This window comes from Salmo trutta, chromosome 38, assembly GCF_901001165.1.
Source record: "Salmo trutta chromosome 38, fSalTru1.1, whole genome shotgun sequence".
Taxonomy (NCBI): Eukaryota; Metazoa; Chordata; class Actinopteri; order Salmoniformes; family Salmonidae; genus Salmo; species Salmo trutta.
In genome coordinates this window covers 31,699,595-31,720,917 of record NC_042994.1, presented here as the reverse complement: position 1 = coordinate 31,720,917, position 21,323 = coordinate 31,699,595, and the positions used below count along the sequence as shown (strand labels likewise).

Genomic DNA, 21,323 nt, shown 5'->3' with positions numbered 1-21,323 from the left:
CCAACCAGCTGGTCTGCACATGCTCTGAGGACGCTATAAAGGTGTTTGTCTGGACACCATTGTTCCTGTACCCAAGCAAGCAAAGGTAACTGAACTAAAAACGACTCACTTCTGTCATCGAGTGGCTCCCAAGTGGCGGCAGCGAGAGCTGTCACTACATACCCTGGTTCGATTCCAGGCTGTATCACAGTGGTCTGAGACAATGCATCTCTACAGTAACTGGTTCCATTCCAGGCTTTATCACAGCGGTCGGAGACACTGCGTCTCTACAGTACCTAGTTCCATTCCAGGCAGTATCACAGCGGTCTGAGACACTGCATCTCTACAGACACCCTGGTTCAATTCCAGGCTGTATCACAGTGGTCTAAGACACTGCATCTCTACAGTACCTGGTTCCATTCCAGGTTGTATCACAGTGGTCTAAGACACTGTATCTCAGTGCTTGAGGCGTCACTACAGACACCCTGGTTCGATTCCAGACTGTATCACAACCGGCCATGATTGGGAGTCCCATTGGGCGTCGCACAATTGGCCCAGCGTCATCCGGGTTTGGCAGGTGTAGGCCGTCATTGTTCTTAACTGACTCGCCTAGTTAAATAAAAGGTTAAATACAAAAAAAATAACAAAATACACATTCACTCATCAAGTCTCCTCTTTTATTTATTTAGTCACATTGGGCTCAGGGATGGAACAACTGTTGAAGTGCCTACATAATTACACATATTATTCATCAATAGTGGGAATATGAATTAAGATATGCAACATCATTTTGTATATATAGTGTATGCAAGATTACCCCTTAAAATGAGTTGATTCAGCTATTTCATCTAGTTAGCACTGACTCACAAAACTACCTCAAACTTCCCCCATACTGGACACAGACACATAAAAATGGAATCCAGTAGTTCATCTGACTCTGGTAAGGTAGATAAAGGGCCTCATTGTCAAAATCATAAAGTATCCCTTTAATGACTTGTATACGCCCACAACATTCTGTAGTTGGGATACGCACACCATTCCAACACAGAAAAGCTACCTTTTAACATACTTAATTACCATTTTTTGGAAAACGATTTCACTCATATTGTAATTAATTATACGTCATAGAAATCTGGGAAAGCCATACACTTACTCACTCCATATTGAAGTTATATTTTAAAATTAAAATAAATCATACAAATGTATTTTTGAGTCCACTTTCTATAATTAGATTTCATGTAGCATAAACAAAAACACATTCTCAGTCAAAAATATGAGACAATTGTGGGAGGACAATGTGTGTTTTCTGATGAATTTTAAGTCCATGTGAGGTACTATATCTCTTTCCACACTGGGAGCATTGGTAAGGCTTCTCCCCTGTGTGTGTTACCTCATGGACTTTCAGGTCCCCTAACTGCATAAATATCTTTCCACATCGGAGGCACTGATAACTTTTCTCTACGATGTGGATTCTTTCATGCTCTTTAAGTTGTTGAAACCACGTAAATGTAATTCCACAGTGGGAGCAGTGGAAAGGCTTCTCCATTGTGTGTCTTTGCTCATGTTCTTTCAGGTTCCATAAATTCCTAAAACTCTTTTCACAATGAGAACAGTGGAAAGGTTTTTCCACAGAGTGTGTCCCCTCATGTCTTTTCAAGGACCCCGATGAGAAAAAATTCCTTTTACACTGTGAGCAGTGGTAAGGCTTCTCTCCTGTGTGTGTCCTCTCATGTGATTTCAGGTCCCCCCGTTGGGTAAAACTTCTTTCACACTGGGAGCAGTGGTAAGGCTTAGAGTGTATTTTTTCATGTTTTTTCATATATTCTGATGAATTAAAATTCTTTCCACACTGAATGCATTGGTAGGGTCTCTCCTTTGTGTGTGTCCTCTCATGTCGTTTCAGGTTCCCAAACAAGCTAAAACTCTTTCCACACTGAGAGCAGTGTCGTCGTCGTTCTGGTTTGGACGTCTCTGGGTCTGGTTCCCCTGAAGCACTCTTCAAGCTGTCACAGTGAGAGTGTGTGTCTGGTCTCTCCCCTGCTGAAGACAAACAGAGAGTTTAGTTAAACAGAGAGACCTGAATGAAACCTCCACATAATAACACTGTCTTCCTATGAGGTTTAATGTAGACTAGAGCTTGTCATCACAGAGTGGCTGTAGTGCTTTGTAGACCAATAAAAACACTATTAAACTTAGTGTTGTTATGCATATATTATACCTAATGGATAAATATACTAGTCAGTATAGGATACATGTATTAGACCTAATGGATAAATAGACTAGTCAGTATAGGATACATGTATTAGACCTAATGGATAATAGACTAGTCAGTATAGGATACATGTATTAGACCTAATGGATAATAGACTAGTCAGTATAGGATACATGTATTAGACCTAATGGATAATAGACTAGTCAGTATAGGATACATGTATAAGACCTAATGGATAATAGACTAGTCAGTATAGGATACATGTATTAGACCTAATGGATAAATAGACTAGTCAGTATAGGATACATATTAATGACAATTTTAAAAGCGTCTATGAAAATCTATATAAATCTGAATTAAACAACCGTTGGACTGATCCTACGGCCTTATTAGACTCAATACCCCTGAAGCAACTATCAGCAGACAAAAAATTATCACCCCCCCCCCCAAAAAAAAAAAATATTAGACACTTTTAAAACATTCACGTGGAGAAAAGCACCAGGTATGAACTGCTTTGCCATAGAATTGTATTTAACATTCTACATTCTAACATTCTAACATTCTACATTCTAACATTCTAACATTCTACATTCTAACATTCTAACTCTATTTACTCAGATTAACACACATGCATCTTAATTCAACGCAACTAACATATAAACGCAACATGTAGTGTTGGTCCCATGTTTCATGAGCTAAAAATAAAAAGAGCCCAGAAATGTTCCATACGCACAAAAAGCTTATTTCTCTCAAATGTCGCGCACAAATTTGTTTACCTCCCTGTTAGTGAGCATTTCTACTTTGCCAAAATAATCCATCCACCTCACAGGTGTGATGGGGACAATAAAAAGCTACTCTAAAATGTGCAGTTTTGTCACAACACAATACCACAAATGTCTGAAGTTTTGAGGGGGAGTGGAATTGGCATGCTTACTGCAGGAATATCCACCAGAGCTGTTACCAGAGAATTGAGTGTTCATTTCTCTACCATAAGCCACCTCCAACATAGTTGTAGAGAACTTGGCAGTACGTCCAACAGGCCTCACAACCACAGACCACGTGTTTGACGTCATTTGGGCGAGTGGTTTGCTGATGTCAACGTTGTGAACAGAGTGCCCCATGGTGGCGTTGGGGTTATGGTATGGGCAGGCATAAGCTACGGACAACGAACAAAAACGGAATTTTACCGATGGCAATTTGAATGCATGAAAATGCACAGCTCAATGTCGCAAGGATCTATACACAATTCCTGGAAGCTGAAAATGTCCCAGTTCTTCCATGGCCTGCATACTCACCCAGAACATCACCCAGTTTTACTTCACATTATTGTGCTGCTATTTTTATTGACTTGGCCAAAGCTTTTGATACGGTAGACCATTCCCTTCTTGTGGGCCGGCAAAGGAGCATTGGTATCTCTGCTAACTACCTCTCTCAAATAGTGCAGTGTATAAAGTCAGAAAATCTGCTGTCTCAGCCACTGCCTGTCACCAAGGGAGTACCCCAAGGCTCAATCCTAGGCCTCATGCTCTTCTAAATTTACATCAACAACATAGCTCAGGCAGTTGGAAGCTCTCTCATCCGTTTATATGCAGATGATACAGTCTTATACTCAGCTGGCCCCTCCCCGGATTTTGTGTTAAACGCTCTACAACAAAGCTTTCTTAGTGTCCAACAAGCTTTCTCTACCCTTAACCTTGTTCTGAACACCTCCAAAACAAAGGTCATGTGGTTTGGTAAGAAGAATGCCCCTCTTCCCACAGGTGTTATTACTACCTCTGAGGGTTTAGAGCTTGAGGTAGTCACCTCAGACAAGGACTTGGGAGTATGGCTAGACGGCCCACTGTCCTTCTCTCAGCACATATCAAAGCTGCAGGCTAAAGATAAATCTAGACTTGGTTTGCTAGATTACGGAGCCATAATTTATAGGTCGTCAGGAAGGGTGCTCTCAAGCGGCTAGATGTTCTTTACCATTCGGCCATCAGATTTGCCACCAATGCTCCTTATAGGACACATCACTGGACTCTATACGCCTCTGTAAACTGGTCATCTCTGTATACCCGTCAAAAGACCCACTGGTTGATGCTTATTTATAAAACCCTCTTAGGCCTCCCTCCCCCCTATCTGAGATATCTACTGCAGCCCTCATTCTCCACATACAACACCCGTTCTGCCAGTCACATTCTGGTAAAGGTCCCCAAAGCATACACATCCCTGGGACGCTCCTCTTTTCAGTTCGCTGCAGCTAGCGACTGGAACGAGCTGCAACAAACACTCAAACTGGACAGTTTTATCTCAATCTCTTCATTCAAAGACTCAATCATGGACACTCTTACTGACAGTTGTGGCTGCTTTGTGTGATGTATTGTTGTCTCTACCTCCTTGACCTTTGTGCTGTTGACTGTGCTCAATAATGTTTGTACCATGTTTTGTGCTGCTACCATGTTGTATTGCCATGTGTTGCTGCCTTGCTATGTTGTTGTTTTAGGTCTCTCTTTATGTAGTGTTGTCTCTCTTGTTGTGATGTGTGTTTTGTCCTATTTATATTGTATTTATTTTAATCCCAGCCCCCGTCCCCGCAGGAGGCATTTTGCCTTTTGGTAGGCCGTCATTGTCAATAAGAATTTGTTCTTAACCTGTTATGCAAGGGGGCAGGATTTTCACGTCCGGATGAAAAGCGTGCCCAGACTAAACTGCCTGCTACTCAGGCCCAGAAGCTAGGATATGCATATTATTAGTAGATTTGGATGGAAAACACTCTGAGGTTTCTAAAACTGTTTGAATGATGTCTGTGAGTATAACAGAACTCATATGGCAGGTGAAAACCTGAGAAAATCCAACCAGGAAGTGGGAAATCTGAGGTTTGTAGTTTTTCAAGTGATTGCCTATCCAATATACAGTGTAAATGGGGTCAGATTGCACTTCCTGAGGCTTCCACTAGATGTCAACAGTCTTTAGAAAGTTGTTTCAGGCTTCTATTGTGAAAGGGGAGAGAATAAGACCACTCACAGTAAGTGCCTCAGCTGAAAGCTATGAGTTGTTTATCGCACGCAGCCGTGAGCACGAGCTCCGTTCCCTTTCCTTTCTAATGACAAAGGAATTGTCCAGTTGGAATATTATTGAAGATTTATGATAAAAACATCCAAAATATTGATTATATACATCGTCTGACATGTTTCTATGAACTGTAATTTTTTTACTTTTCGTCTGGACTTAGTGCCCACGCTTTGTGCATTTGGATTAGTGAACTAAACGCGCAAACAAAAAGGAAGAATTTAGACATAAAGATGAACTTTATTGAACAAAATGAACATTTATTGTGGAACTGGGTTTCCTGGGAGTGCATTCCGATGAAGATCATCAAAGGTAAGTGAATATTTATAACGCTATTTCTGACTTTTGTTGACTCCACAATTTGACGGGTATCTGTATGGTTTGTTTTGGTGGCTGAGCGCTGTACTCAGATTATCGCATGGTGTGCTTTCGCCGTAAAGCTTTTTTGATCTAATCCTATGTATAACACTTGTATCTTTCATCAAAGTTTATGATGAGTATTTCTATAAATTGATGTGGCTCTCTGCAAATTCACCGGATGTTTTGAAGGCAAAACATTACTGAACATAACGCGCCAATGGAAACTGAGATTTTGGGATATAAATATGAACTTTATCGAAGAAAACATACATGTATTGTGTAACATGAAGTCCTATGAGTGCCATCTGATGAAGATCAAAGGTTAGTGATTCATTTTCTCTATTTCTGCTTTTTGTGACTCCTCTCTTTGGCTGGAAAATGGCTGTGTTTTTTTGTGACTAGGCACTGACCTAACATAATCGCATGGTATGCTTTCGCCGTAAAGCCTTTTTGAAATCGGACACTGTGCTTGGATTAACAAGAAGTTTATCTTTAAAATGGTGTATAATACTTGTATGTTTGAGGAATTTTAATTATGAGATTTCTGTTGTTTGAATTTGGCGCCCTGCAATTTCACTGGCTGTTGTCAAATCGATCCCGTTAACGGGATTTGAGCCAAAATAAGTTTTAACTGACTTGCCTAGTTAAATAAAGGTTACATAAATAAATAAAATAAAAATAAAGTTCATTTCTTTGCCACATTCTTTGCAGTTTTACTTTAGTTCCTTATTGCAAACAGGATGGATGTTTTGGAATATTTGTATTCTGTACAGGCTTCCTACTTTAACTCTGTCAATTAGGTTCGTTTTGTGGAGTAACTACAATGTTGTTGATCCATCCTCAGTTTTTTCCCCATCACAGACATTAAACTCTGTAACTGTTTTAAAGCGGGTTTTTTTGTTGTCAAAATGCCCGGAACATAAAATAAATGTTATTAACCTGTTTCCATGCTCTTAAAATAACAGTTCTGTTCCGGAACAGTATAGATCACTTTTGTTCTCAGTTCTTGTTCCTCTAAACATTTTGTAAAAGCCTGCACACCCAGTAGCTCTCCCGGAGGATGGTTGGCCTCTCTGAACTAACACTAGAGGTCCACCGATTAATCGGAATGGCCGATTAATTAGGGCCGATTTCAAGTATTCATAACAATTGGTAATCGGCATTTTTGGACACCGATCATGGCCGATTACATTGCACTCCACGAGGAGACTGCGTGGCAGGCTGACTATCTGTTATGCGAGTGCAGCAAGGAGCCAAGGTAAGGTGCTAGCTAGCGTTAAACAAATCTTGTAAAAAACAATCAATCTTAACATAATCACTAGTTAACTACACATGGTTGATGATATTACTAGTTTATCTAGCTTGTCCTGCGTTGCATATAATCGATGTGGTGCCTGTTAATTTATCATTGAAACAAAGCCTACTTCGCCAAACGAGTGATTTAACCTGTTATGGATAGGGGGCAGTATTTTCACGGCCGGATAAAAAACGTACCCGATTTAATCTGATTATTACTCCTGCCCAGAAACTAGAATATGCATATAATTATTATCTTTGGATAGAAAACACTCAAGTTTCTAAAACTGTTTGAATGGTGTCTGTGAGTATAACAGAACTCATATGGCAGGCAAAAACCTGAGAAGATTCCTTACAGGAAGTGCCCTCTCTGACAAGATCTTGTTCTTCTTGTCTCCGTTTATTGAAGACTGAGGATCTTTGCTGTAACGTGACACTTCCTACGGCTCCCATAGGCTCTCAGAGCCCGGGAAAAAGCTGAATGATATCGAGGCAGCCCCAGGCTTAAACACATTTGCGCTTTTGGCAAGTGGCCGATCAGCGGACAATGGGACTCATGCTCGTGCACGAGACGACTTCATGTATTTATTCTATCGTCTTTGAACGGATACAACGACTCCCGGTCGGAATATTATCGCTTTTTTACGAGAAAATGAGCATAAAAATTAGCATGTCAACCGCTGATTTTAAACAGCGGTTGACATGCTTCGAAGTACGGTAATGGAATATTTAGAATTTTTTTGTCACGAAATGCGTCGTGCTCGTAACCCTTCTTTACCATTCGGATAGTGTCTTGAACGCACGAACAAAACGCCGCTGTTTGGATATAACTATGGATTATTTGGGACCAAACCAACATTTGTTATTGAAGTAGAAGTCCTGGGAGTGCATTCTGACGAAGACAGCAAAGGTAATAAAAAAATTCTTATAGTAAATCTGACTTTGGTCAAGGCTAAACTTGGTCGGTGTCTAAATGGCTAGCCGTGATGGCTGGGCTATCTACTGAGAATATTGCAAAATGTGCTTTCACCGAAAAGCTATTTTTAAATCGGACATATCGAGTGCATAGAGGAGTTCTGTATCTATAATTCTTAAAATAATTATGTTTTTTGTGAACGTTTATCGTGAGTAATTTAGTAAATTCACCGGAAGTTTGCGGGGGGTATGCTAGTTCTGAACGTCACATGCTAATGTAAAAAAGCTGGTTTTTGATATAAATATGAACTTGATTGAACAAAACATCCATGCATTGTATAACATAATGTCCTAGGGTTGTCATCTGATGAAGATCATCAAAGGTTAGTGCTGCATTTAGCTGTGGTTTTGTTTTTTGTGACATTATATGCTAGCTTGAAAAATGGGGGTCTGATTATTTCTGGCTGGGTACTCTGCTGACATAATCTAATGTTTTGCTTTCGCTGTAAAGCCTTTTTGAAATCGGACAGTGTGGTTAGATTAACGAGAGTTTTGTCTTTAAAATGCTGTGAAATAGTCATATGTTTGAAAAATTGAAGTTTTCGGATTTTAGAGGAGTTTGTATTTCGCGCCACGCCCATCATTGGATATTGGAGAAGGTGTTCCGCTAGCGGAACGTCTAGATGTAAGAGGTTAACAAGCGCATTCTTAAAATCAATACACAAGTATATATTTTTAAACCTGCATATTTAGTTAATATTGCCTGCTAACATGAATTTCTTTTAACTAGGGAAATTGTGTCACTTCTCTTGCGTTCTGTGCAAGCAGAGTCAGGGTATATGCAGCAGTTTGGGCCGCCTGGCTCGTTGCGAACTGTGTGAAGACTATTTCTTCCTAACAAAGACAGCCAACTTCACCAAACGGGGATGATTTAACAAAAGTGCATTTGCCAAAAAAGCACAATCGTTGCACGAATGTACCTAACCATAAACATCAATGCCTTTCTTAAAATCAATACACAGAAGTATATATTTTTAAACCTGCATATTTAGTTAAAAGAAATTCATGTTAGCAGGCAATATTAAATTAGGGAAATTGTGTCACTTCTCTTGTATTCATTGCACGCAGAGTCAGGGCAAATGCAACAGTTTGGGCCGCCTGGCTCGTTGCGAACTAATTTTCCAGAATTTTACGTAATTATGACATAACATTGAAGGTTGTGCAATGTAACAGGAATATTTAGACTTAGGGATGCCAACCGTTAGATAAAATCCGGAACGGTTCCGTATTTCACTGAAAGAAAGAATAAACGTTTTGTTTTCGAAATGATAGTTTCCGGATTTGACCATATTAATGACCTAAGGCTCGTATTTCTGTGTGTTATTATATTATAATGAAGTCTATGATTTGATAGAGCAGTCTGACTGAGTGGTGGTAGGCAGCAGCAGGCTCGTAAGCATTCATTCAAACAGCACTTTACTGCGTTTGCCAGCAGCTCTTCGCAATGCTTCAAGCATTGCGCTGTTTATGACTTCAAGCAAATCAACTCCCGAGATTAGGCTGGCTATACTAAAGTACCTATTTGAACATCCAATAGTCAAAGGTATATGAAATACAAATCGTATAGAGAGAAATAGTCCTATAATTCCTATAATAACTACAACCTAAAACTTCTTACCTGGGAATATTGAAGACTCGTGTTAAAAGGAACCACCAGCTTTCAAATGTTCTCATGTTCTGAGCAAGGAACTTAAACGGTAGCTTTTTTACATGGCACATATTGCACTTTTACTTTCTTCTCCTAAACTGTGTTTTTGCATTATTTAAACCAAATTGAACATGTTTCATTATTTATTTGAGACTAAATAGATTTTATTGATGTATTATATTAAGTTAAAATAAAAGTGTCCATTGTTCATTCAGTATTGTTGTAACTGTCATTATTACAAATATATATATATAAAAATCATCCGATTAATCGGTATCGGCTTTTTTTGGTCCTCCAACATTCGGTATCGGCGTTGAAAAATCCTAATCGGTCGACCTCTAACTAACACACCTGATTGAAGTAGTTTCACCATGGTGTTGTGACCCAGTATCTCTCCTGAAGGATGGTTGACCACCCTGCAACATTACAATTACAACCAAATACTTTTGATGTCTTATAAAATAATTCCCTCACTCAATGAACCAGGGATCAAATGGCTAAGGTGGGACGTAAATGTCTGTGTTTACACAGATATTGATCTATTTGTAGGTTAAAACAGGGGCATGCTTACTGCTGGGGAGATCTTGACAGCATTTGAGTTACTTGTCATTTTTACTTAAGTAAAAATATGTTAAAGTAGTACTTTAAGTCATTTTTTGGGAGGAACTGTACTTTACAATTTATATATTTTTTTACAACTTTTACTTTAATGCATTGCTAAAGAAAATAGAGTACTTTTTATGACACCCAAAAGTACTCGTGACATTTTGAATGCTTAGAAAGACGTGAAAACACACTTTTCAAGAGAACAGCCCTGGTCATCTCATTGGCCTCTGATCTGGCGGACTCACTAAACACAAGCGCATCATTTGTAAATGATGTCTGAGTGTAGGAGTGTGCCCCTGGCTATCCGTAAATAAAAAATTTAAAACACAAATCTTCCAATCTGGTTAGCTTAATATAAATCAAATCAAATTGTATTAGTCACAAGCGCCGAATAAAACAGGTGTAGACCTTACAGTGAAATGCTTACTTACAAGTCCCTAACCAACAATGCAATTTCAAAATTACAAATAAGAATAAGAAATAAAAGTAACAAGTAGTTAAAGAGCAGCAGTAAAATAACAATAGTGAGACTTTATACAGGGGGTACCGGTACAGAGTCAATGTGGAGGCTGTATACAGGGGGTACCGGTACAGAGTCAATGTGGAGGCTATATACAGGGGGTACCAGTACAGAGTCAATGTGGAGACTATATACAGGGGGTACCGGTACAGAGTCAATGTGGAGACTATATACAGGGGGTATTGGTACAGAGTCAATGTGGAGGCTATATACAGGGGGTATTGGTACAGAGTCAATGTGGAGGCTATATACAGGGGGTACCAGTACAGAGTCAATGTGGAGGCTATATACAGGGGGCACCGGTACAGAGTCAATGTGGAGGCTATATACAGGGGGTACCAGTACAGAGTCAATGTGGAGGCTATATACAGGGGGCACCGGTACAGAGTCAATGTGGAGGCTATATACAGGGGGTACCAGTACAGAGTCAATGTGGAGGCTATATACAGGGGGTACCGGTACAGAGTCAATGTGGAGGCTATATACAGGGGGTACTGGTACAGAGTCAATGTGGAGGCTATATACAGGGGGTACCAGTACAGAGTCAATGTGTAGGCTATATACAGGAGGTACTGGTACAGAGTCAATGTGGAGACTATATACAGGGGGTACTGGTACAGAGTCAATGTGGAGGCTATATACAGGGGGTACCAGTACAGAGTCAATGTGTAGGCTATATACAGGGGGTACCGGTACAGAGTCAATGTGGAGGCTATATACAGGGGGTACCAGTATAGAGTCAATGTGGAGGCTATATACAGGGGGTACCAGTACAGAGTCAATGTGGAGACTATATACAGGGGGTACTGGTACAGAGTCAATGTGGAGGCTATATACAGGGGGTACCAGTACAGAGTCAATGTGTAGGCTATATACAGGGGGTACCAGTACAGAGTCAATGTGGAGACTATATACAGGGGGTATTGGTACAGAGTCAATGTGGAGGCTATATACAGGGGGCACCGGTACAGAGTCAATGTGGAGACTATATACAGGGGTACCAGTACAGAGTCAATGTGTGGGGCCACCGGTTAGTTGATGTAATATGTACATGTAGGTAGATTTAATATAAGGAATTTTAAATTATTTATACTTTTACCTTTGATGCTTAAGTATATTTAAAACCAAATACTTTTTGGTTTATTTCACTAGTATTTTTCATTTGAGTCATTTTCATTAAGGGAACTTTTACACAGGTATGACAATTAGGTGCTTTTTTCCTACCCCTGGTTGTCAATTAGGCTTTTCTAAGAATATTTTGGTAACTTGTCAGAATTACATGGCCTGTATTGAATAGAGAAGAAGTCAACGTTGAGTTGTTGAGAGACGGTTTTCCAACCGGAGTCGGCAGCCTTTGGTTTCAACAACTGTGCACCTGTATCGACTGCTACGTGTCGGCCAATATGCGGTTAAACACGAGTGCAGGTGGTAAAATTATTTTAGGACCGTGGGGACAAGCAGTTGACATTAATACATGTCAATGTATTGTAAGTAAGCATTGTTGGTTAGGGGCTTGTAAGTAAGCATTTCACTAAGGTCTACACCTGTTGTATTTGACGCTAATAGCTAAATAGTTAATAGCTAAATAGTTAACTAGATGATTTGAATTGGCTATCTAGTTCCTCTGTTGTCTGACTATTTAAAAAAAAAACTTGTGCCAGGCAAGCGGACAAAGCGTTAATATCGAAGGCCTGCCAATTTAAAAAAAATATATATATATATTTAACTAAGCTAGTCAGTCAATAACAAATTCTTATTTTCAATGACGGCCTAGGAACAGTGGGTTAACTGCCTTGTTCAGGGGCAGAACGACAGATTTTTATCTTGTCAGCTCGGGGATTAGATCTAGCAACCTTTCGGTTACTGGCCCAACACTCTAACCACTAGGCTACCTGCTGCCCCAAAAGCCTTCCGCATGCTTCGGTTCGGCTGGCGAACCTAACGAGTGTGCTCACATAGGCTACTCCAATTAATAGTACTTAAAACTGCAATAGTACTGTTTGTCCATCTTGAGACGCCGTAGGCAGTATAACGTTTCTTCAAAATGGTCAGAATTAATATAAGATATACTGTTTATACAAAAGTATGTGGACACCACTTCAAATTAGTGAATTTGGCTATTTCTGTGAGTCTCTCTGGATAAGAGCGTCTGCTAAATGACTCAGTACTGTAAGTCTCTCTGGATAAGAGTGTCTGCTAAATGACTCAGTACTGTAAGTCTCTCTGGTTAAGAGTGTCTGCTAAATGACTCAAAAGTAAATAGGCCTACCCCTGGGGTACGACAGTTGAACTAAGCTCATTGGGCTTTTATAATTCTCCTAGAATCAATGGCCTGGGCTACTGGCCACAGAATTTAGTTAAACAAAACACGCATGTATTAATGGCCATCTTCTCCTTTAACAAATCCTACAGTACTGAACAACATATTCAAGTGTATAACTTCAGTAGAATGCCCCTTTAAAACCACACATTAGTTTAACAACAACATAGTTTGTGTCCCGTTTTTAAGACAATACTCACTGGTGTTAATCGGATCTTCAGTCTCTTCCTCCTCTCCATCTTCCTCCTCCTCTGTCACTCCCAAAACATCTTCCTCCCCCTCTTTTATTGAGATAGCCTCCTCTTCCTCTTTCACTCTAAAAGGTTCTTTCACTGTAACATCCTCCTCATCTTCTTTCAATGTGATATCTTCCTCTTCCTCCTTTTTGATTCTGAAAGCTTCTACCTCCTCCTCTTCCACTGTGACAGCCTCTATCCCCTCTTCCTCTTTCACTCCAAAAGTGTATTTCTCTTCTTTCACTGTAACATCCTCCTCTTCTTTCAATGTAACAGCCTCCTCTTCTTTCAATGTGACAGCCTCCTCTTCCTCCTGTTTTATTCTGAAAGCTTCTTCCTCTTCTTTCACTGTAATATTCTCCTCTTCTTCTTTCACGACAATGTTCAGCCCCAGAACCTCTTTCTCCGACCAGCAGACCTCTTCACTAGCAGGAGGAGAGTAGCTTAGTGAACTCATGGTCGGGATGTTAGCTAGCTAGTTAGCTAGCATTAGCAACTAGCCTAGTGCTAAAATCAGTATGAATTTAACAAATGTGCTATTTAAGTTAACAAGCAAATTGCATGTAAGTTAAGTAATGTATACGTAAAGAGAATTGTGTTTAAAACACTGAGATTCATATAAACACAAATGGTCGAAAGAGCTTCAATGTTTAGGTTTTATGTTTGCTTGCAAGCTAGCGAGGTGGTTGAATCAGTAGCCGTGTTGTTGTTGAAGAAGCATCACGTCCCGTCCACTAGGATACACGTCACCAAGAAGCATCACCTGAAAGACACGTCGCCATCTGCTGACTGGAGTGGCTAACGCAGTTTAATGAAATGAACAATTCTGGCAAACGTCACAAAAAAATTATTGGAAAATAACCAGATATGTTTTCTCTTACTTCTAAGTACCTCTACACAGATGTAGAAGCTGAATATGAATATGTACATAATTAATAAATCCTTTTATGAAAAGATAATGTGTTAAACAATTATCTGTTGTTGTTGTTTGTTATGTTTTCACCTCCAGAGTTTTAATCTCGATGAGAGCATTTTATTACTTTACAGGGGCAATCTGCAGTTCAAACAATAACAAGCCGCTACCCCGCCACTGTTTTGGTAAAAAAAAGGGGTTATAGTTTTAACTAAGCTGTGAGAATATACAGTGTTTGATTGGAATTACATTGTTTACAAACAACGAGGTATAAACAGGCTTTTATGTTTTGATGGTGTACGGCAGTTGAACTAAGCCCATGAGGCATGTATAAGTTATGGTTGGGTTCTGATGGGGTACAACAGTTGAACTAAGCCCATGAGGCATGTATAAGTTATAGTTGGGTTCTGATGGGGTACAACAGTTGAACTAAGCCCATGAGGCATGTATAAGTTATAGTTAGGTTCTGATGGGGTACAACAGTTGAACTAAGCCCATGAGGCATGTATAAGTTATAGTTAGGTTCTGATGGGGTACAACAGTCGAACTACGCCCATGAGGCATGTATAAGTTATAGTTAGGTTCTGATGGGGTACAACAGTCGAACTAAGCCCATGAGGCATGTATAAGTTATAGTTAGGTTCTGATGGGGTACAACAGTTGAACTAAGCCCATGAGGCATGTATAAGTTATAGTTAGGTTCTGATGGGGTACGACAGTTGAACTAAGCCCATGAGGCATGTATAAGTTATAGTTGGGTTCTGATGGGGTACAACAGTTGAACTAAGCCCATGAGGCATGTAAAAGTTATGGTTGGGTTCTGATGGGGTACAACAGTTGAACTAAGCCCATGAGGCATGTATAAGTTATGGTTGGGTTCTGATGGGGTACAACAGTTGAACTAAGCCTATGAGGCATGTATAAGTTATAGTTGGGTTCTGATGGGGTACAACAGTTGAACTAAGCCCATGAGGCATGTATAAGTTATAGTTAGGTTCTGATGGGGTACAACAGTTGAACTAAGCCCATGAGGCATGTATAAGTTATAGTTGGGTTCTGATGGGGTACGGCAGTTGAACTAAGCCCAAGAGGCATGTATAAGTTATAGTTGGGTTCTGATGGGGTACGGCAGTTGAACTAAGCCCATGAGGCATGTATAAGTTATAGTTGGGTTCTGATGGGGTACGACAGTTGAACTAAGCCCATGAGGCATGTATAAGTTATAGTTGGGTTCTGATGGGGTACGACAGTTGAACTAAGCCCATGAGGCATGTATAAGTTATAGTTGGGTTCTGATGGGGTACGACAGTTGAACTAAGCCCATGAGGCATGTATAAGTTATAGTTGGGTTCTGATGGGGTACGACAGTTGAACTAAGCCCATGAGGCATGTATAAGTTACAGTTGGGTTCTGATGGGGTACAACAGTTGAACTAAGCCCATGAGGCATGTATAAGTTATAGTTAGGTTCTGATGGGGTACAACAGTTGAACTAAGCCCATGAGGCATGTATAAGTTATAGTTGGGTTCTGATGGGGTACAACAGTTGAACTAAGCCCATGAGGCATGTATAAGTTATAGTTAGGTTCTGATGGGGTACAACAGTTGAACTAAGCCCATGAGGCATGTATAAGTTATAGTTAGGTTCTGATGGGGTACAACAGTTGAACTAAGCCCATGAGGCATGTATAAGTTATAGTTGGGTTCTGATGGGGTACAACAGTTGAACTAAGCCCATGAGGCATGTATAAATTATATTCTCCAATAATCCATGAGTGTATATCATTATTTTTAAAGTTTGAAATTGGATGTAGCAATCCCAGATTGCCCCTTTAAAGCCACACTCTGTAAAATATAAACATACTATTTCCTCAAAATCACACTCTGTAAAATACAAATAATTTGAGTGATCCATCAACACAAATATAAACAATTGAGAAAATAGCAGATTGCGCTTGATTATCTGTAGTGCTCAAGGAATGACATAAGCAAACACACACACACACACCCACACAGGCAGAGTTTGAAAATGCTGATTTAGTCACAGAGTGGATACATCAAAACTGATATATTCCATATTCAGTTCATGTTGAAAAAAAAACATACATGTATTTTTGAGTCCACTTTATACAATTTGATGTCATGTGGCATAAACAGAAAGCGCAATTTCTCAGTTCAAAATATGAGACAAGTGTACAAGCAGTATGTATTTGATGTGATATATTCCTTTACACGCTGGGAGCAGTATGTGTGTTCTCTCACGAACTTTAAGTAGCCTATATTTGAAGTATTCTTCTGGGAAAAGACTGGGCGAGATCGGTTTTGGATGGCCCGGTACCCCAATGTGTGCATAGAGACAGTGAAAAATATAATATGGAAGGGTCAATGCAGATAGTTCATGTAGCCATTTTGTTAGCAGCCTTATTTTTTAAAATGTTTTTAAAAATGCTTCACCTTTATTTAACTAGGCTTGTTATGGGTTGGGGATAAAAGCTGTTCAGGTGTTGTAACACAATCTCACACTAAATTCGTGCAAATATGTACAAAAAGTATTTCAGCAGATTGTGCGTTTTTGTGCGGCTTAATTCGTGTGAAAAGACACTCATTTTGTGCGACTTCATTCATCGGAAAATACATTTTTGGGGGGGAAAACTTCGGAACAATCTTTTGAAAGTTATTCGAGCAATGCATGATGGGTAACGGGGTTCTACACTGCCTTTTTGTGTGTTTCACATTTATTTATATATAAAAACAAAACAATATTGTTAATCAACCAGGTTGTCACTGAAATAATTCTAATATAATAGTAGTCTTACGTAGATTTTTTTTTAAATGAATGCCAATACTGTTCTCTATGCCTGTTTTATGCTTAATACTTTGGGATTCTGGTACACTTGTAGTTAGAAAGGTCCCCTTTTTTCATGTAAACAACAGTAGGCAACACGATTTTCTTCATAACGCATTCCATATTTCGTAGAATCTACATTACACAATTTCCTTTATCATTTGTTCGTGTACATTACACCATTTCTTTCATAATGCATTTTATACAAGGCTATGTCAAATTTTATGAGGGTTGCCAAATAGGAGAAAGAAATACAGATTTTCGTTTGTTTTTTTGGTATCGATGAATATATTTGATTCGGGAATAGGGATACATTTCTATGATGGGTAATTATAATACACACCACAATACACACCATAATACACACACAAACACACATATACAAACACTCACTTTGTTTGTACTCATGGTTTTGGATGGCCCGGTACCCCAATGTGTGCATAGAGACAGTGAAAAATATAATATGGAAGGGTCAATGCAGATACCCCAATGTGTGCCAACTAGACTTTCGTCTGAATCATTTTTTATTAAATATTTGTATCAAGTTGTCATGTATTCATTATCTTTAACTGGTTAAATGTTTGTAGTTTGCATGTTTCAGTAATGATTAACGTGGTTAAATAGTTGTAAATCTATGCTTGATTTAGCTTTTGGTATATTTGGCATTTGTATAAATATTCTGTATTTCCACTGAAGAAAGCAATAAATAATCAAAACACTAGTGTAAATAAATGGACACTCGCTGTGTATAAAATGGAAATTGCTCTCTAAATAAGTGGTGAGAAATTCTCAGTCTGAGGACATTTGGATATGGGGTTTACAGCCCTATACAAGTTCCATCACCTTAATAATAGTTTATTTACAACCTCTGGGGTATAACATGTTGGGCAAAGTGGTATAGGAGAGTCTGACTTACAACCCCTAACTTGAGTTCAGTCTTCGCCAATGAAAACCAAGAGGGGCCCAGCTTCGTCCTTCATGGCTGGAAAAGGCCTTGATTGTAGGCCGTAGAAAATATTCCATCCATCTCATTAGATGGGAACAGGAAAGGCCTTGATTGTAGGCCGTAGTAAATATTCCATCCATCTCATTAGATGGGAACAGGAAAGGCCTTGATTCTAGGCCGTAGTAAATCCTCCATTCATCTCATTAGATGGGAACAGGATGGTCAACAGTGATTCATATTACTGGTTTGCATCTTTAAAAAGGATAGTTGTGTTTGATCTGCATAACACTCTTACATTATTTGTCTACCCATGTGATGTAGATCAATGTCAGGTTATTTGATATAAGTTTCAGTAACAACAGAACACCATGGTTGTAACAACACATTGTAAATGTGTAGAATGTGTTTTGTTTTGGGTCCACACTGGTAAGTTAACTTATGTAAATTAGACAGTCACAGAGGATTTCCTTCTGAATTACTGGTCAGGGCATTGCACTTTCCATTCAGCTTCAGGCAACTTGGATGTAAGGTTTGATCACACCTGTAGTGACTACTTCTATCCGTCACAACCCATTGTTGCTTATCCATTGATCACTAGATACATCAATGTAATTACACCCAACACAATGTTGAAAAACAGAATGCTTCCCACCACTAGATCACATAACTAGACGTGAGCTGGATGTGATCCTAACGCTGCCACCAATGTAGCGGAAGAAAGTGAAAGATGCAACAGGGACTAACCAGGGCTCATACGTGGCAAAGTGAGCGCCAATGGCCGTTGCCATGAAAGCCTAGTATTCCTCTGGGCAGAGGCAGTAGGCCTACAATGCTGTCATATGCCTTGTTACAATAGCCTAAGAATATAACATAATTCACACAACAGTAATAATCATCATGAAACAACCTAGGAAAAGCCATGAGTGTAAACCAACATAATTCAGGATTTTACATGTTTAACTGCGTTGATATGGCTTCATTGATCATCGTCCAGACTCGTTATAGATTTGGTTTAATTGATCATAGTCCAGACTCGTTATAGACATGTATTAATTTATCATAGTCCAGACTCATTATAGACATGGTTTAATTGATCATAGCCCAGACTCGTTATAGATATGTATTAATTGATCATAGTCCAGACTCATTATAGACATGGTTTAATTGATCATAGTCCAGACTCGTTATAGACATGGTTTAATTGATCATAGTCCAGACTCATTATAGACATGGTTTAATTGATCATAGTCCAGACTCATTATTGACATGGTTTAATTGATCATAGTCCAAACTCGTTATAGATATGGTTTAATTGATCATAGTCCAGACTCATTATAGACATGGTTTAATTGATCATAGTCCAGACTCATTATAGACATGGTTTAATTGATCATAGTCCAGACTCATTATAGACATGGTTTAATTGATCATAGTCCAGACTCATTTTTAGTTCTAAATACCATGCAGTTGCACCAGGAGAATTAAAAAAAACATATTTATTTTGCAGGTCTTCTATTTCTCCACATTTATTGATAAATTAATATACCATCATGAAAATGTATCTCTATTCCCCAACCAAACACTTTCATCAATACCATACAAAAAACTGACAAAAACAGTTTTTTACTCCAATCTGGCAACCCTCATGAAATCTGACAGCACCAGAATCCCAAAGTATTAAGCGAAAACAAGCATAGAGAACAGCATTGGCTTTAATAAAAAACAAAAAACAGAAGGCTACTATTAAATTATAAGTATTTCAGTGACAACCTGGTTGATTAACAATATTGGATTGTTAACACGTTTGTTTTTTTATATAAATAAATGTGGGACAAAAAAAAGGCAGTGTAGAACCCCATTACCCAAAATGCATTGCTCCAATAACTTTCAAATGTTTGTTCCGAAGTTTGCCCCACCCCCCCATGTATTTTTCTATAAATTAAGTCTCACAAAAACCTATGTATTTTCCTACGAATTGAGTTGCAAATTTTTTTTGGTATTTTCACACGAATTAAGCCACATAAAAAACGCACAAAACCTACGGAAATTCTTTTTTGTACATATTTGCACGAATTGATTGTGAGATTGTGTTGGTTCAGGAGCCTGTTGTTGTCAGACTTGATGCTCCTGTACCGCTTGCTGTGCAGAAGCAGAGAGAACAGTCTATGGCTTTTGGTTGGCTGGAGTCTTTAGAACATTGCCTATAGAATGTCTACACCCGCCTTGGATTTCTTCACATATTATTGTGTTACAAAGTGGGATTAAAATGGATTGAATTGTCATTTTTTGGCAACTATCTAGATAAAATAATCTGTAAAGTCGGTGGAATTATTATTATTTTGTAAAAATATGAATGAAAAATGTAACATTAATATACCTTGATTAGATAAGTCAAGTAAAAGTGGAAGACACCCATTAAAATACTACTTGAGTAAAAGTCTAAAAGTATTTGGTTGTAAATATGCTTAATTAATCAAAAGTAAAAGTATAAATCATTTCAAATTCCTTCTATTAAGCAAATTGTGTGGGCAAGAGGCTCCTTTCAGCCATCACCTCATGTTTCAGCCACCACCTCATGCTTCAGCATGATAATGCACAGCCCCTTGCTGCAAAGATCTGTACACAATTCCTGGAAGCCGAAAATGTCCCAGTTCTTCCATGGCCTGCATACTCATCAGTCATGTCACCCATTGAGCATGTTTGGAATGCTCTGGATCGACTTGTACGAGAGTGTGTTCCAGTTCCTGCTAATATCCAGCACTCCATGCGAAGGAATGTGTCGCACCCCATGAGGCAAATGGTGGTCACACCAGATACTGACTGGTTTTCTGATCCACACCCTACCCTTTTTTTTAAGGCAGTTGTGACCAACAGATGCATATCTGTATTCTCAGTCATGTGAAAAGAGGAGGAAGGGAAGCACTCCTAAGGTAGACCATAGTAGATTTTGGTAGACAGAAGGTACTCTTTGGTGAAAGGGGTAAATTGGTCATGAAAAAGAAAGGAGGACCAAGGCACTCTTCATCTAATTAATTAAAATGACTTTATTTGTATGGCATGTTCAATAGAAACAAAGTTTTAAAAATCAGATGCGTTTCAGCTGCATGGCCTTTGTCAGGGAGTACAAAGAAATGTTAATACATTGTTCTCTTTTGAACAGCTTTTTCCAATCAGCTCTAATTTGAAGAGGGAGTGGTTACAAAATTGGTTGGACAACACCTAGTAAGAAATACTATACACATTAAAAAGTGAAATACTGTAGATATGTTATTATAAAATTAAACTCAAAGCTAGAAGCATCAGAAGTCCTAGAAAGGTAGTTCTAACCTTAAATATGACTGGGCAAAGCCATATTAGCGCTAACCTTAAATATGACTCGGCAAAGCCATATTAGCTCTAACCTTAAATATGACTGCA

General features: G+C 39.0%; 1 long non-coding RNA gene across 1 annotated transcript; it reads right to left on the bottom strand.

Annotated features, from left to right (window-relative positions):
- Positions 1-634: 634 nt before the first annotated feature.
- LOC115177707 (uncharacterized) lies at positions 635-13,259 on the bottom strand. The gene is made up of 2 exons (XR_003872454.1): positions 13,168-13,259; positions 635-2,019 (listed from the first exon to the last, which is right to left on the bottom strand). It is a non-coding gene; the product is annotated as an uncharacterized LOC115177707 (long non-coding RNA).
- Between the last annotated feature and the right edge of the window lie 8,064 nt (positions 13,260-21,323).